General features: G+C 30.2%; 1 protein-coding gene across 3 annotated transcripts in view; it reads left to right on the plus strand.

Moving 5' to 3' along the window:
• The window catches only part of LOC124429278 (NAD(+) hydrolase sarm1), a 93,795-nt gene that overhangs the window by 41,601 nt on the left and 32,977 nt on the right, over positions 1-19,217 (plus strand). The window contains exon 1 of one of the 3 annotated variants that reach the window (XR_006943413.1): positions 2,422-2,729. The exons of 1 other annotated variant lie outside the window; for it this stretch is intronic. The gene's annotated coding sequence lies outside the window, so the exon portion shown is untranslated. Of the gene's footprint in view, positions 1-2,421; positions 2,730-19,217 lie in introns of those variants that run through there. One more of the 3 variants, XR_006943408.1, reaches the window with a different exon arrangement.

Here is a 19,217-nt window from a genome sequence, read left to right on the forward strand (position 1 = left end):
CTCTCTCTCTCTCCCATAGAAAAAAATTAGTTTCTTTTCTCATTTTCTTTTTTCTCTTTTTTTGTTTCCATAAAAAGAAATAAATCAATTTATAAAGAGAATGTTGGTCACTTTGTAAACGAGTATTAAAAAAAAAAAAAAAAAAGGAAAAAAAAAAGAAATAATAAGAAGGACGATGACACCTTCATTCAAGTTACATTGGTTTTATTTTTTCTTCGTCTTCTCTCTCTCTCTCTCTCTCTCTCTCTCTCTCTCTCTCTCTCTCTCTCTCTCTCTCTCTCTTTTCCTCGAGAGCTCAATGAGAACGCACGTTGCTACACCGTTTATTGGCCCGTGCGTCAGTGTCTTTCTTTTTTATTTATTTCTTTTTTTTTTTTTTTTTTATTTTCTCATTATACGCGTTAGAACTCGTCACACTTACAGACTCACTCACGTGTTGCTAACATCAACAAAATTGTTTTCCGCTTGAATTTCACGTAGGTTCGCAGGAATCAGAACATCGACGTAGGATTCTACGTAAGCATATCTTTGACCCCTTTTAACGTATGTTTCTCTCTCCCTCTCTCTCTCTCTCTCTCTCTCTCTCTCTCTCTTTCTCTTTTTCTCTGTCTATCTGTCTTCCTCTATCTTTTTCCTTCTTCGTTCCATGGATTATCGAAACAGCTGTTAAAGCAAACCCTCGGCTGGTCCTTAACATCTCCGAGAGTTTTACCAAGAAATTGGGAGTTCCCCGTGAACCCATACACATACCCATTCTTCTTTGTTATGTCAAAAATAATCGGGAGTAGCCGTAAGTCATTGTTAGATTTATTTTTCTTTTCAAATCATACGGAAAATCCACGTAAGATTTACGTAATATACTACTGAATCGTGAATAATCGACTCGGATGGATTGATCGACAGTAAATATCATTGTTTAATGTTGCACAATGATTATATGACTGAGAAAATAATTATAAAGATCGTGGTGGGGACGTGGAGGATGTGCGGATGAAGGAGTTCGGACACATAAATAAATAGAAAATGTAATGATTACGTTAATGATTCACGTATCAACGCGTTAACACGATAATATATATGTATTTTTATTTACAAGAGATCAAATAATCAAGAAAATAATAAATTTTCGGAAGAACGATTAATAACAAACTTTTGTTTTTGATTTTCATCCTAAATCGACGTTTAATCGTTTAGTACGAATGAAATCATCGAATGATTATCTTTTAATATCTCCCCTTACCCGCTAGCAACAATTTCTTATCGATAGAAAAAGAAAAAAGAGAAAAATAAAAAAGAAATCACCACAATGATGATACTTGAATCGTTAGATCGACGATCGTTAATTGATGGTTGAAGTCCCTGAAAAAAAAAAAAAGAAAAGAAAAGAAAAAAAAAATTACGTTTCGTACGACGTAAGTGCGTGTTTTTTATGTTGAAAAAAATAATGGGCATTTAATTCGATCGTAATAACGATAGGAACGAAAGGATAGATAGATTTGTATGTTACTTACTTACTTAGTTAGTTAGATGAACAGAATCCGTTCGTTCTGCGAAAAGTACCACGATTCGTCGAGAAGTCGCATCAAAGATTGCCTGTTCCAGCCTCTTCTAACCCTACCACATGGAGTTCTCGCGTCGCGACGCTCAAGAATCTTCCAATGATCGTCGTTCTATCCCTTCTCTTATTCTTAACTAACCGAACACACGTCCCATCGGGTTCGAAGGTCACGTTCAATCTAAAAGACTCGAAGAGAGTAACTTACTTACATCGAACAAGTTTTCATTCGGCTTGTGTTTTGTATAGCGCGCCGCCGAGAGTCACTGTCTTTCGATTGGCTCTTTAGAGAAGTAGTGGGGGCCTATAAATGGCAAGGTAAGATACGTGCTAGCTCAGTTGGAGCGTGTCCGTCGGCATGTTCGGTATTCTTGTTGTTTTTATCGTATCATCAACATCTTGATATTATCGTAGTACGACAGTTTTATAATCGATTCGTTGGGATAATATAGAAAGAGTAGAAAAAAAGGAAAAAACGTAGTGGCAAGATTTATAAATGGCAACGTATGATAATTACGCTAAATCAATAGAATATTTTTATTCATCGGCATGTACGGATTTGTCGTCTATCGTTTTCAACTTTGATCGCGTCAATAATAATTGTCCAATGATTTTCATTAAGTTTATAAATATCGGACTGTGACAAATCTATCATTTATGTTTTATATATACATATAACATATATATATATATATATATATATATATACAAACGAACTTTAAATTTATATTATTACATGTTAATATGATTGACGTTCAGATTCGTATGTTTATTTTTATACGTTGCCAGTGCAACGTGATAAGAAAACGTGCGTGATAACTGCAAGTTTGAATATAAAACAAAAAAAAAAAAATAAAGAAAAAGAAAAAGAAAAAAAAACGGTGAGGGTGTCAGGGGAGGAGGTAGTACTTACCAGGAGAACGCTGCATTTCGAAAGGTGGAATCGATTTCATTTCACCAACGATTTCTTCCCGGCTAATTTTTCCTGTGGATCTGAGAGGAAGGAACTCTGTGAAGAGGATAGAACGAAAGGAAGAGAGAAAGAGAGAGGGGGGAGAGAGAGAGAGAGAGAAGAATTCATTCTTGAATTGCCATGACCATGGTCGTCAACAAGATCAACATGTCGTCGTATTCTGCGCCACGACGTACCTTCTTTTCGGGTTTTCGTACGAAGGTAAGAAAATACTAAAAGCGTGTCTCGAATAATAATTATAATATTTATTCATGCGAGATTCATGCAACGTTTCCTATTATTTTACATGACATTTTTAAATTTCGTCTATCACGAATTTAATTTAAATCAGAAAGAGAGAGAGAGTGTGTGTGAGAGAGAGAGAGAGAGAGAGAGGGGGAGAACGTTGATAAGAATATCCAAAAAGAAAGGAAAAAATAAATAAATAAAATGCGATCTGTAATAAAAAATAAATAAAATAAAAATAAAAAATAAAGAAAGAAGAAAAAGAAATAATAATAATAATAATAATAATAATAATAATAATAATAATAATAATAAAAATGCATTAGTAGGATTCACTAATCAAAGTTCTGCATCTTTCTCTAATGCCACTGCTTGTGAAAGAAAATAAAAAGAAAAAGAAAAAAAGTAAAAAAGAAAAAAAAGGAAATATATGTATACGTGGATACTATAGTCTTCCTTTATGACTATACCGCTAGAAGATAAATCGTTGTAAAAAGCATTGACTCTTGGATATAAGATTATCCGCACATGGACATCGTCCACGGACGACAACGTTTATGGCACATTCCCGATTTAGCGATAAGCCACATAACTCTTTCAACTCTCCCTCTCCCTCTCCCTCTCTCTCTCTCTCTCTCTCTCTCTCTCTCTCTCTCTCTCTCTCTCTCTCTCTCTCTCTCTCTCTCTCTCTCTCTCTCTCTCTCTCTCTCTCTCTCTCTCTCTCTCTCTCTCTCTCAGCTATATATTTTCAAGCTCTTACCGCTAAGAAATCCCTGAGAATCGTTCTAACGGTCCTACTACCGTCGCCATTTTCATTATTACGACGTCTGAGTATAGTCATTTTCTTTACTTACTTGTGAAACGTAGTTACATGGGTACATATGTACGTATATACGTGTCCGTGTACAAATATGTGTAACACTTTCATAAACGATATTTTTTTTTCTTTTCTTTTCTCATTTTCTTTTTTTTTTTTTTTTTCATTTTTATTTCAGATACTTTTCCTGGGTTGTGTTTCTTTTTTTATTTTGTTTTGTTTTTTTCTTTACATCTATCAAACACATTCTCTCTCCCTCTTTCTCTCTCTATCTATCTATCTCTATATATATATATATATATATATATATATATATATATATATATCTATCTTTCAAACTTGAAAACGTTGAAAAACTTTTTATTATGTGTTCCCATGCGTACCGTTGTTTGCTCCTCAAGTGTACAGTTATACCGGGGTCTCTCCTCAATTGCTATTATATTTTTTAACAATGAGTTAAAAAAATATCGTTCCATAAGAAAATAACCAATGAATTTATATACGTCCCGCCTCCTCCTCCTCCTCCTCCTCCTCCTCTTCTACCCTCCCTTCGCATCCCTTTCGACAGATCGAAAACAACGATAAAATTTTTCCTTATTACCATAACTCACGAGGAAAATATATAGGAACGATTAGTCCAATGTTTTTACATAATTTAACTTACGGAATCTTGTAAACGTTCATCTTGTAATAATAAATTTCATATTTTATTTCTTAATGAAAATGTGATGCTGAATGCAATTTTGGAATTGAAATAAATCATTCTAGTTTATGCAACAACTTAACTAAACATTTCTCTGGTATTAAGGGATTGGATTAGAGCCAGTTCTATTCTTATATTTACTTTATATGTTGTGTTTACCGAGATACAAGATAAGATGTTATTGCATCGATATATTCTTATCGAGAAAGGAGAAGAAGAAGAAGAAGAAGAAAACAAAAAAAAGGTAATTAATTAATAAATGAACTAATGAATGAATAAATTAAAAAAAAAAAAAAAAGAAGAAGAAGAAGAGAATCGATATATAATTCTTTAATTTGTTTAATTATTTTTGTTCTCTCTCTCTCTCCCTCTCTCTCTCTCTTTCTCTTTTTTTTTATTTGTTCATTCGTTCGTTCATTTGTTCGTTCGTTCGTTCATTTGTTCGTTCGTTCGTTCGTTCGTTCGTTTGTTTGTTTGTTTGTTCGTTTATAACTTAATTGCGGTCACAGAAGACAAATATCTATGCGAGTGACCCTGAACATGACCGTTCTCGTGTTCAAGATGAAAGAGTAGAAAAATAATACATATACATATATACATAGTATACATCTTATATATTTTTTTTTCCTCTTTCTTTCTCGCTCCGTCTATTTCTCTCTCTCTTTTTCTTTTTTTTTTTTTTCTTTTTTTGTTTTTCTTTTTTGGCACTTCGCCATGATTCTTCACAGCTGTTGACATTTTTAGTATCGTGAATATAAACTGTGTAATCATATGTGAACACATAGGTGTGTGTGCGTGTGTGTGTGTTCACAATATTCACATGTATATGCGTTATATATATATATATATATATAAAAGAAACAAAAAAAAAAGAAAGAATGAAAGATTACTTATAAAATATCCATTTTCGATTTCCGTGATAAACAGTTTGATTAGATTAAAAATGAATTAAATGGTTGGGAAGCGGGATGGAGGGGGAGAGAGATTGGTAACGGTGGCAGCGGAGTTGGTGGGGGGTGTAGAGAGGGAAAGGAGAACACTCCGCCATTGAATTGGATAATGAAATGAATAATAGGGTGGCTCGTGCCACGATCACTATCATTAAACGGACGCTCCGTGCCGGTTATAGAGTGGCATTAATATCAATGTGGTGTGGCTCTTTGTAAGAGTGGTGGACGGACGCGTAGCTTCTCTTTCAAAGACCTGTTCGACAAAGATCTTTACGAACGAAACAGAATGGGGGAAAAAAAAAAAAAAAAAAAGAAAAAAAAGAATGGAAAAGAAAAATAAGGAGTGCCCACTGAGAAAATATATAATGCAACGATAATATTCCGATCAGAAGTCTGATTAAAAAGAAAATGAAGAGGATAGAAATAAAAAGAAATAAAAAGATAAAAAAAAAGAAAAAAGAAGATAAAAAAACAAACAAACAAAAAAAATTACAGTGCTTGTAATTTTGACGATGGGACAATAAAAAAGAAGATGAAAAAGAAACAAAAATATTAATCTAAAATATCTCGTAAAAGAAAGACAGACAGACAGAGAGAGAGAGAGAGACGCCTTAAAATTACTTAATATTACAAAATAAATATTTGGTTCGATAAGGAATAAATATTTTTTACAATAATAATCATTCTATACTGTTACATATATTTATTTATTTATATTCTATACTATTATATATATAAAAAAATTATGGATATAATTTTAAAAAATTATATATATATATATATATATATATATATATATATATATATATATACTTATGAATGTTATCCATAATTTTTTTTTTAAATAATAATAATAATAATGTCTTGAAGATCATCATAGATGATGGTTAATCGATGACGAAGATTATCGGGTTAATCCTCGAAGCAATATTCGAGGAGCCACTTTCTTAAAAAAGAACTTTGGAAAGAATGAATCGGAACATTCTCGAGGAGTCAGAAGAGCGTCGTAAAGGCAAGTCTGCGCGAAGCATAAAAGATTCATTTTGTTGGAGAGGTGACCCTGTCGACCCAGCATCCGCTCTCCGTGGGCGTCTCTCTTCTCAGCGTTTCTACACTCTGTAACATACGTTCTCTCTCTCTCTCTCTCTCTCTCTCTCTCTCTCTCTCTCTCTATTTTGTCCATTTGCATATTCCATCTTTTCAAAAAAAGAAAAAGAAAAAAATAAATAAATTATCGATTCCCCACCGAGTGATAAATAAAATTGACACACTTCGAATAATTAGAAATTAAATAATGTATTAGACGACGAAACGATCTATTTCAATTAGAGAATTATCTTAAATGGCGAAAGAGAAACTCTTTCTGTGAGACGATGGAATATTATTGATATGTATTTCTTTTTTCTTTTTTTTTTTTTTTTTTCTTTTTATACACCGAGCTTGGAAAAAATTAAAAAAGAAAAAAGAAGAAAAAAAGGAAAAAAGTAGGAAGAAAAAATAAAAAAAAAGAAGAAAAGGACAAGTTTGGACATAGGTGACGAACTTTCACAAAGGCAATGCGTTAAAACGTTAGACACCGGATGTATTTAATCTGTGGTTATAATGCTTCCACGACTGAGACGACCGAGAGACATAGTTATGATAGTAATTACCGGTCCGACGCCGAGGAAACCAACTTGCTTTGCTATTACTTATAAACGAGAACGAAAGTACCAAGTAAGTAAGTAAGTACTTACTCTCCTTCTCGTGCATCATACGTAATACCTATTAATTATCCTAAGTCGAGTTTTGCATTTAAAAAAAAAAAAAAAAAGAAAGAAATTCAACCATATATACCGTATATTATGCGCGCGATAAATTTTTTCTTTTAATTCCTCGATTAATGATAATCGAAAGAAGAGATTTAAAAAAAAAAAAAAAGAAAAGCAAGTTAATCTTCGATTAATTTAAAACAAAACGAAAAAAAAAAAAGAATAAAAGACAATGGAACGATACCGTTAAATAAATTTCTTATTAAGAAAGTTAATAATTGACAAAATAAGAACGAAAATTAATAGTTATTTTGTAAAGATAATAAAAGAATCTTGTCACAATTGGATCATGTACGAAATCGATCAATCGATTTTTCTTCTTCGATTCGTTATTAGATCATTCCTATAATCAATGATTTTATTAAAATAAAGAAGACATTCACATTCTTTTAATAGGAATTTTTAATAACGACAAAACATATTCGTACATATGTATATATGTACGTATGTATGTATGTGAGTATGTAAGTAAGTATGTACGTGTTAATACGATATCATAAGTCATGAAATCTTTCGACGTTAGACACCCCGTTGGCATCTAATTTCGATATATATTAAGTTCCATCGAATCAGATTTCCGATGACATAGAAGCGATACGCACGATCTCTTACAGTTGTGACTATTAGATTTGTACAGCTAGCATAACTTTCATTCCATATTTATATACTTATATATATATATATATATATTTAGACACACACACACGCGCAAATATATATATATATATATATGTATGTATGTATGTATGTATGTATATTAAAGTATCGTAATACGAGTATAAAGATTTTTCTTTAATTAGAACGTGAATAATAATTTATAAATATAAAGAGTTTAAAATAAATAGAGAATTAAAGTTCAAATATTATTATAGTTAGAATGAGTAATTTATAATGTAATACTTTTAAAGTATTATCTAATATAAATATACTATTATAATTTATCCTTCGATATTATACTGTTTAAGTTCTAAGAAGCCAATAGAAAGTTGGCACTAGTCTTGATACAGTTTTATAGGTTACTATGGCTTTTATCTAGGTAACGGCCTAGGCTGGAATGCATCTGATTCAGTTCACTTTGAAATAGTTTCCAAGAGAGCATTTTCTAATATTTCTGTCTCTCTCTCTCTCTCTCTCTCTCTCTCTCTCTCTCTCTCTCTCTCTCGTTTCGTTCATACATATGACATAAATACATATGCATGTATTTATTTTTGTTCCAAGCAATAGATCAACCGGTACGAACTCGACGGATACTTAAATCAGAATTTATTCGACTTCGTCGTCGGCTTGACCAATTCTTCTATAGATTATTTTCGTTGTTATTAAAAAGAAAAAGAAAAAGAAAAGAAAAAACAACAGTGAAATAAAAAAGAAAGGAGACAATTTTTTTTTTCTTTAATTTTTTCAAAAAAAAAAAAAAAAAAAAAAAAAAAGAAAGAAAGAAAAGGAAGAGATACACACACACGCGCGCGCTCCCACGCGCACGCACACATACACATCTACACATATTCGTCAAACATTTCGTACGGAGTTTTCTGATCGGTTAAAATCGATAAATTGCTAGTTAATAGCGAGTTCTACGTAATCATAATCAATCGTAACATAAATATTAATAGAGCTCGCGCTGTGTTTCACATCTTTTTTCTTCTTCTTCCTTTTCTTTTTTTTTTTTTTTCCACCGTGGAATTCGACGATCGTAAGGAAGAAGTGTAATTATAATTAATGGGCGAGAAAGAGAGAGAGAGAGAGAGAAACGGGGAGAGAGTGAGAGAGAGAGAGAGAGAGAAAGAGATAACGAAGAAGCTTGTGGATGACCTTGTCGAGTAAGAAAATCGATCATGTTTTAATAGACTTAGTTCGTAGACGATTCTCCTTCCAGTGAATTCTCGTTAAGTTGATAATTAGTATCGCACGTTTTTCTCGTATTTAACTCGATGTATTTTTCTTTTCTTTTTTTCTTTTCTTTTTTTTTCTTTTTTCTTTCTATTTCTTTTTCTTTTTTCTTTTTGCTTTTTTTTTTTTTCTATTTTCTCTTAATATTTTTTTTCTCTATTGATTTTTCTTACGTACGAGATTTTGAGAGAGAAAAAGAGAGAGAAGAAGGCACATGATACACGTAATTGACCTTCGACCTCATTCAGGATAAACATCTTTCTTTTTTGTAAATTTTTTATATAACGACACGCACAAACACACACACATAACCATGTAAATTATATTATTATCTTTTTAATCTTGCAAGGTACCTAACATTAATCGTAAGGAACAATAAGGAAATCTTTTTTAATTACTATAAAGTGTTAATGAGTTACTTTTTTTTCTTCTTCTTTTTTTTTTTTTTTTTTTTTTTTTTTGAGAGTCCAAACTATTGTCCAAAACAATCGGCATAATCTTTTTGAAGTATCTTTTAATTGGGACAAATAAAATTGCCCCGTCTTATTTATTTCTTTTTTTTTTATTTTGTGTGTGTGTGTGTGTGTTTCGTTTCCTTTTCCTAAAGACTTCCTTTCGAGAAGAAGGATGCTTCTTCTTCTTCGTTTCTGCTTTTTTTTTTTTTGTTTATTATTTATTGTTTCTTTTCTATTATCTTCTCTTTTTTTTTTTTCTTTAATCTATTTTTTCCTTGTTTTCTTTTCTTCTTTTTCCTCCCTCTCTTTCCTTTTTCTATGTCGGTATATAATATAAAGTAATATGTATATGTATAAATATATATATATATGTATTATATATATATATATATACGACCGGATGGACGAATATGTCACATTTCGTAACGATTTACGAGCAGTTCAATTAGCGATTTCCTCTATAAATTCTCATCACCAAGGCGTAACGTGTGTTTTAAGCTGTGCGAACGCGGCTGAAAATGAATGCCGACAGAAAAGAAGCGCGATATTTCTGGATTAAAAAAAAAAAAAAAGAAAAAAAAAATGGCGATAATTAAACGTCATCTTTTTGTCCTTGCGTCTCTTTTATAATACCAATTATTAAACTATTATAACAACCAAGAGGACCGTGCCATCTTGTTTTAACGTTTGACCGTGGCCTACCGATTATTGCGATTATTTTGTTATTCTTCCATCATACACGGAAATAATATTAATCTATGTCTGAAAATTAGTTCTATCCGTTGTGTTCGACTTGTTTGACTTTTTTTTTTTTTTTTTTCTCGCACGAATATATTATCCCTTTTTATTGTAACGGAGATATATTTAAGGGGGGGGAAAAAAAAAAGAAGAAGAAAAAAAAAGAAAGGAAAAATAAAAATGAACAATAACGAAACAATTTATTTAACTATACGGTATCGTTCAACTTCGCTCGGATAATATTTTATGACGATTTAATATGCAGATATATGCGGTCATTGAATATTCTATACTAAGAGTAAAAGCACTCATTTAGCTTACTCTGCCTTTTATTTTTCTTTCTTACTTTTTTTTTTCTTTTCTTTTTCTTTTTCTTTTTCTTTTTTCTTTTTTTATTTTTATTCTTCTAGACGATCCATCACAACCATAATTTTGTCGATGGATATGCATATATCTTACTAGTGTGTACACGTCTCTCAGAATAAACTTTAAATAAATTTGTTCTCTTCCATGATAATTACATCTGAAAATAACGTAATTTGTTATTTAAGAAAAATAGAAAAAAAAAGAGAAAGAGAGAGAGAGAGAGAGAGAGGTAGAGAGAATTTGCAAGAAAAAAAAAAAAATCATCACTTTTTCATCTTCTCCTAACATTTTTCATGATCTTTTTACGATATCTTTCAACATAAACAACACACACTTGACTCCTTACACCAATACACGAAGTATAACGGATGTATATATTTATAAATTAGCGTATCTTTTTTATTTCTTTTTTCCTTCTCTTTTCTTTTTCTTTTTATCTTTTCTTTTTCTTTTTTTTTTTTTTTTTTTTTTTTTTTTGGAAGGAAGCTCTCAAAGACTTCTTTTTAAACGAAGTGCTACAGAGCACGATGTAGGAAAGAAAAAAGAAAGTCATATCCTTTAATCCCATCGTTCGTACGTAAGCAAAGTTTCTAATTATTTTCTTTAAACCGATCCTCTCTCTCTCTCCTTCTCTTTCGCTCTCTCTCCCTCTCTCTCCCACTCTCTCGCTCTCTCTGTCTCTGTCTCTGTCTCTCACTCTTTCTTTCTCCTTTTCTGTAGAAAGATAAAAAACAAAGATCTGTTGAAAAAGACCAGTGATGAAAAAAAAGGGAAAGAGAGAGAGAGAGAGAGAGAGAGAGAGAGAGAGAGAGAGAGAGGGAGAGAGAGAGAGATAAAGAAAAAGAAAAAGAAAATCCATCCTAAGCTCAAAAAGTACTTTCGCACTTGGCAAGTCTCGAAAACACAAGACAAATACTCGTAAAAGTATTAGTGGGTGCTCGAAACTACTACCGGCCAGTTCAGTATTTGCTTCTTACAAGAAAAAATGAAGATGAAGATGAAGCAGAAGACGAAGACGAAGAAAAAGAAGAAAAAGAAGAAGAAGAAGAAGTAGCTGCCACTTCGTATACATAATATCGTACAACGACGGTCGGTCGTTTCTTAACCGGCTTTTACCTTGTAAAAATGAAAATGAAAATGAATAAAAAAAAAAAAAAAAAAAAAAAAAAAAAAAAAAGAAAAGAAAGAAGAAAGAGAGGAAGAAATAAATAGACGAGAAATGAATAAAGATGAAGATAATTAAACGACAAATGTTGGGAATAATTTTTTCTATCGACCACAAGGGATAAACGAACACGACTCGAGTTTCGTGTTTTTGATGTGACAATCATTTAGAAAAATGATAAAGAGAAAGAAAAGAAAGAAAAGAGTAATAATAATAATAATAATAATAATAATAATAATAATAATAATAATAATAATAATAATAATAATAATAATTTAAAAGATAGGAACACGTATGATATGATAATGTGATTATTTATATGATCCACCCACACACAAACACACATTCACATTTATATATATATATATATATATACATATAAATCGAATTAAAACGTTAGAGAGTAGCGAAGCACTGAATCGTCCACTTCCGGCGCCATTGCGTTTCCGCATGCCTGAGTAGCATTAAAACGATTAGGTTACTTTTAAGGCTCCTATAGTATTGGACTATCAATCAGTTTTTCTTTTTATATACGTTTAATTATTCTCGTCGATCAATTATTAAATGAGAAATAAAAATGATCGATAAAAAAAAATTGAATATATAATAAAATAATTGAACAGTAATATACTTTTTGAGATTAAAAATTTTTTTTTTTTCTTTTTTATTTTTTTCTCTCAACCTCTCTCTTTCTCTCGTTTTCGTTTATGTCGATTTAAAAGAATTTGAAAAGAATTACAAAGAAAAAAAAAAGAAAAAAACCAAAAAAAGAAGTAGAGACACGCACATACGTACGTATGTAAAAATCTTATGGATAAAAAAAAAATTAATATTAATCGATTTCACCTTTCCAACGTACGCGCTTATGTTCGATACTTATCGATCAGTTATTTCTCTCTCTCTCTCTCTCTTTCCTCTAAACCAACGGAAATCGTATTTCCGTTTAGTTGGAATTTCTTAACATCGTCGTCGACAAATGACGTTAGCAATTTTACCCCGGGTATCGTATTACGCATTCACCATTCGTTTCCTTGCAAAAGTGCATTCGCATATACAAATATATGCATGTATACATACATACATACATACATACATACATACATACATACATACATACATACATACATACATACATACATATATATATATATATATATATATATATATATATATATATATGTAGTTACGTGTGTATATATGTATAGATAAAATAGTATGTATATATATATATATATATATATAGGTATCAGAATAAGTGACGTAATCGAGCGTGACGGGGGTCATTTACATCGTAGTTTACAGATCTCGTTTCTTCTCACCACACATTTTTCTCTCTCTCTCTCTCTCTCTCTCTCTCTCTCTTTCTCTCTGTTTTCTTCACGTTCTCGTCAAATCCTTTTGCGTTTTTCTTCCGCAAATACTTTTATTGAGAAAAAACGCAGGTTGAAATATGGCCCTCGAAAGGCGCCATTCTTAATTAGTAGTTACACCCACGGAATAGTTTTCTTTCGTCTCTTTTTCCATATCTTTTTATATTTTTTTTCTAAACTTTCTTTCGCATGACCAAACGTAATTAAGATCCTGTCTTATGTAACGAAACAGAGAGAAAGAGAGAGAGAGAGAGAGAGAGAGAGAGAGAGAGAGAGAGAGAGAGAGAGAGAGAGAGAGAGAGAGAGAGAGAGAGAGAGAGAGTAAATTCGTTCCTTTCTAACGAATTAAATTTTGAAGCAAATAATTATCTCAAAGTTTTTTTCCATAACATTAGCTCGATTTAATATTCGAAAGAGTAACTTTAATTTTTCATATCTTGCAATTAATTGTTTATTTTAATATTTTCAATGAAAGTAATATCACCGGTGTATGATAATGTTATGATATTAAAAGTTAATTACAACGACATTTAAAATTTCTTTAGATATTCAATTTTACCTGTCGCCATGTTTTTCGATCGCTAAAAAAAAAAAAAAAAGAAAGGATAACGAACTTTATATCGTTCGATCGTAATTATTCAATTTCGTGTCCGATAAATTTTTGTTTCATTTTCCAAATTTTTCTTTTTCTTTTTTTTTTTTTTTTTTTTTTTTTTTTTTTTTTTTTTTTCTTTTTTTCTTCTATCATAATTATAAATATTAGCATAGAATTGAATCGAATTCTGAAAAAAATTTGCTAAACAGAATAGTAATGAGACGAAAATGAAAGGCAAGATTTATAATGAGATAATTTTTGTTCGTTCGTATTCAAAAGGAAACATTAAATCGTTGTAACGTTATAACGATTTTAATTAAAAGCTCTGTTTTTTTTTGTTTCTGTTTTTTTTTTTGTTTCTATTTTTTTTTTCTTTTTTTTTTTTTTCTTATGTTTTTTAATACTTTTTCAATGCCCAACAAACGTGACTCACGATCTCTTTTCATATTATAATAAGAGGAGACACGAACGATCGCAAATCATTTCTAAACGAGCTCGAACTTCTGTCTCTTCGTCTGTGAATTCTCTGAAAACGAGTAGACTCGAATTTCCATTTGAATCATCCTCGGAGCCTACCAGAGAGAGTGAGAGAAAGAGAGAGAGAAAGAGAGAGAGTGAGTGAGTGAGTGAGTGAGTGATAAAGGTAAAGAAAGGTCACAATGCAGGTAGAAAGATTTTTTTCTGGGTAAAATTCATCCTCCTTCTTGTGTCTTCTTCTTTACCTAAAAATTTCTCGATCATTTCGTTCTCCTTAATAAAACAAAAATATAACTTTCTACTTTTTTTTTTTTTTTTTATTCCTTCCTTTATATGTATATATATAATTATTTTATATTTTTACTTTTAATTATTTTATATTATTTTATACGTTTATGTATATATATATATATATATCATTTATTTTAAATATTTTCACATACAATTTATAATAATATAAATATATAATATTTTGCCACGTTCGTTCATTAATTTACAATCAAAAATTATCCGATAAGATAAAAAATTCATTTCTCTGTAAAGATATCGATGAAGATATTTTCCTTTTCTTTATTTAATTTTTTTTTTCTTTTTTTTTTTTTTTCTTCCAATATAATATAAATATCTACTATTATCTTTAATATTCTACGTAGATTAGATCAGTGCGTGGAATCTTTCGATTCTGAAGAGAAAAAAAAAAAAAATGAAGAAAAAAAAATATATCTAGACCAAAAGATTTCGAAGAAAAGTGAGAAATTGATTTTTAAAAATCACTTAGGAACTACTTTTGGATTCACTCCCTATAAGAAAATAAAGTCTACATCAAAGGCTCTTAACGTTTTAAATCTAAATTGTTTATCCTTTTTTTTTTTTCAAATAACTTTGCGTTCTCTCTCTCTCTCTCTCTCTCTCTCTTTCCTGTTTGATACTCTTATTACGAATATTAATAATAACAATAATAATCTTATAATATTTTTGTCAAAGAATTTCAAAGGGTCATGAAGTGGCACAAGAGTGAAAGAAAGAAAAGAGAGAGAGTGAGAGAGAGGGAGAGGTAGAGAAAGACAGGAAAAAAGAAAGTAAAAGGAAAAAATAAAAGAAAAAGAGAAAGAAGAAGGGAAAAAAAAGACGTACTCATAATACGTGTTGTTAGCTGGGTTTGGCCCCCTTTGGTGGGTGAACGGGATGAGTCACAAAGGAATCACGAAGGAATTCCAGTCACGAAAGAGCCCGACTTTCCTTTTTCTCGCCTCCGCCATGTCTCGCACGCTCAAACGTTTCTCGAATTTATTTAACCAATTTCTAACATGTATTGGAGTCAATTATGTATATCGTATAGGACACACATACATAAACCTCTCTCTCTCTCTCTATATATATATAAATATATATTTTTGACTTTTCTCTTAGTCATCTTCATCATAGTCATCTATTTAAAAAAAGAAAACATATATATATACATATATTTCCTTGTTTAATCTAATTTAATAATTTAAAAATAATCTTGTGGTTAATTTGTGATTTTATATATATATATATATATATATATATATATATATATATATATATATATATATATAAATTTTTGTTAAACTTATCATGCGATTATTTCAAGCTGTCCTCGAGGAGTACTGACTGACCAACTTCCGTTTTGAAAAAAGAAAAAAAAAAGAAAAAAAAAAAGAAAGAAAGATTATAAACTGTCTCGTGAATAACTTCCTTAACGAGAAAAAGAAAGGAAATAGTATGATTTTAGCGACTTCTTGATAACGCATAATACGATAGAGAAAGAGAGAGAGAAAGAGAGAGAGTGTGTGTGTAAAAGAGAGAGAGAGAGAGAGAGAGAGAGACTCACGTGTCTCTGCATACAACGTAACCTTGAACTTCCTCCGCAAATGATTCACTACGTGTTCATTCATTTGTTCGCTCATTCATTCGCGTTTTGTCGTACACTCGCGAGTACGAGCGCGAGTACGAGAGTAGTAAAGTAAGACGATTGAAAAGAAGAAGAAAAAAGAAAAAAGACGATTCAAGGTTGCAAACAATTCTTCTGCTTTCTCTTTTTTTGCCTTTTTCTTTTCTTTTCCTTCTTTCTTTCTTTCTTTCTTTGTTTATTTATTTATTATTTTTATTTTATTTTATTTTATTTTTTTATTTTTTTTTTTGTTAATTAAACGAATTGACGAAAAAAAGAAAAAAAAGATTTGGATAAAAACAACACCGAGATATTTTTTCAACGAATAATTGTAATTAAATAATTTTGGCTTATTTCAAATTTCGTATCGATTTTGATTTTGATTTTATTTCCTTTCCTTTTCTTTTTTTTTCTTTTTTTGACTTTTTTGGTTTTTTTTTTTTTTTTTTTTTTTGTTTTTTTTTCTTCATTTCCTTTTCTTCTTATCATAATTAAAAGATGCAAAATATACGTATATTGTAAACGATTGCTCCTCAACCAATTACGTGTGTCTTATCGGCACGATGATTCATTCATTCCACCAATCCTTAGTGGAATGCACGCTAGCGTGCAACTTGTTTAACGGAGAGTTGTAGCGAAGAAGAAAATTACATATCTTCGGGGAAGAGACACATGATTCATCGGAATCGTCATACTTCCTCTTATCTGTCAGTTTGAAAATTTATAACCTAACTAAACTGGTTATCGCGATCGTACGATTAATAACAACAATTACTGATCTCATCTATGCAAATAGTTCTAAAATAAAAATATATCTTATTTCGTATACCGTTGAACGTTAAATCTTTTTTTTTTTTGTCTCTTCCTTTTTTTTCCATCATTAAATTTCGATGTAATAACAATTAATACTATACTATAATAGTAATAATCATTCATTAATAACAATAATAATAATAATAATTATTATTATTATTATTATTATTATTATTTAATGATAAATGTTATACTTTTACAATAAAAAAAAAATTATCATATATTATTAGTAATAATCATTTATTAATAATAATAATAATAATAATAATAATAATAATAATAATAATAATAATAATAATAATAATAATAATGATGGTGATGATGATGATAATTATTATAACAATGATATGTGTTATAATATTACAATATAAAAAAGAAAGAAATAAAAAGAAATGAAAAAAGAAAATGGTGAGATCTTATCACAGGAAAAGAAAACAGAAAAAGAAAAAAAAGATCAGAATAATCCTTTTGCCAAACAGAGTTATGTCTTTTTATCACGTTTCGTAAAGAGGAGGAGAAGCAAATGCATGCATTCGTGACTCGATAAGAATGCATGAATCATATTTCAAACGTCTCCGAGCTCTTGTGAGAAAGAGTAACAAGCATGTGACTTTTCTTGTTTACTCAAGTCCACGTATATGTGTTTATATATATATATATATATATATATATATATATATATATATATATATATGTGCGTGTGTGTGTGTATGTGTGTGTATGTGTATATGTTTAGAAATGATTCTCAACCAAAAAAGGATACAGAATATTAATTCGTTTCTCGTGAAATTTTAGATATCTGAATCCTTAGTTAATATATATATATATACACACTTGATCATTTTAATCGATCATGTATATATCTATTATACTCACATATGACATCATTCAATCCTCCAATCCAAGATAAGATAATTATTTCTTACCATTATATGTATATGTGCATACGCACACACACACATACACATACACATATAAACACATCATCGATATTATTTTATTAACACTCAAGATATATTAAAATCAACGTTAGTACTTTAATTGATTTGTCATGTACATACTCTCGATAATCTTTACAGTAAAGTTACATACATATACGATCATTGAACCGATCGATCGTATTTTCTCGAGGAATCCTTTCAACAGTCCTTTCACGTGTACATCCTCTCTCGCAATATTATGCATGGGCAAGTACAATTTTATCGTTCTTTCTTCGTCTCCAACGAAACGAAATAAATCGTTACTATTTAGCATAGTCTCGCAGTTTACAAGATAATAAAACTGACCATAAAGTGCGTTAATGGATACCAAAGGATCGATATATGTATCGAGTAACCGACGATATAAATTATTTATTATTGGCTCCTGTAAAAGTCATTGTCTATCATCATGTCAAATGAAAATATTTTTCATAATATATATATATATATATATATATATATATATATATATATATATGTGTGTGTGTGTGTGTGTGTGTTTTATTAAAAGTATTTTGAATTTTGAACGAGACTACTTAAGGATAACATTTTTCGTTTTCTTTTTTTTTTTTTTTGTCTTTTCTTATTTTTGTTTTTTTCTTTGCTTTTTCTTCTTTTTCCTTCGCCTATTTTTCTGACGATTGTCTTTCGATGCAATCGAAAGATCGGATTGACTTGATGGTTGCATCTCGATTTATATATAGATATAACGAATTATCGTGCAGTTAATTGAAGTAATCCAGGGGATACATTCAAGTTTGCAATGACGCGCAATGGTTAATTTAAACTCTCTTGAGAGCTTCCGATAAGCAGCTAAGAAGATATTACGTTTGCTTTTAATTTCGATATAGGCTAATGACTCGATTTTATTTTTCAATAAAGAAACTCTTTAAGATTCTATTTCCTTCTCTCTGTAAAAAAAAAAAAAAAAAAAAAAAAAAAAAGATTGTAGATTAGGTACTTATGTATATCTCCATGCATTAATCATACACGTGCATTTATTTTTTTTCTTCTTTTCTATCTTTTCTTTTTTGTATTTTTTTTCTTTTGTTTTTCTTTTCTTTTCTCTCTCTCTTTTTTTTTTTTTTTTTTTTTTTTTTTTTTGATCACCGAAAGTCGTCCCCAAGACCAGTACGAAACATAAAGAGAAAGGGAAGTTAGTATCCATTTATAGAAACTTCAAAGAAGTTATGCCAGGCATCCTAATAGAGGAACCTCCTGCTCTTATGAGAGTCTTATGGGGTTCGACGAACCAAAAGCTATGCGAAATATTCGATTCGATCGAGGCAACCCTTTTGAGATCTTAAGTATTCGCGCGCGCGCGCGCGTGTGTGTGTGTGTGTGTGTGTGTGTGCAATTAAAGTGGAAAATAGATTTTTTTTGATTGCTAACATTAAAGAAAAAAAAAACAAAAAAAAA

Source organism: Vespa crabro, chromosome 15 (genome assembly GCF_910589235.1).
Source record: "Vespa crabro chromosome 15, iyVesCrab1.2, whole genome shotgun sequence".
Classification (NCBI taxonomy): domain Eukaryota; kingdom Metazoa; phylum Arthropoda; class Insecta; order Hymenoptera; family Vespidae; genus Vespa; species Vespa crabro.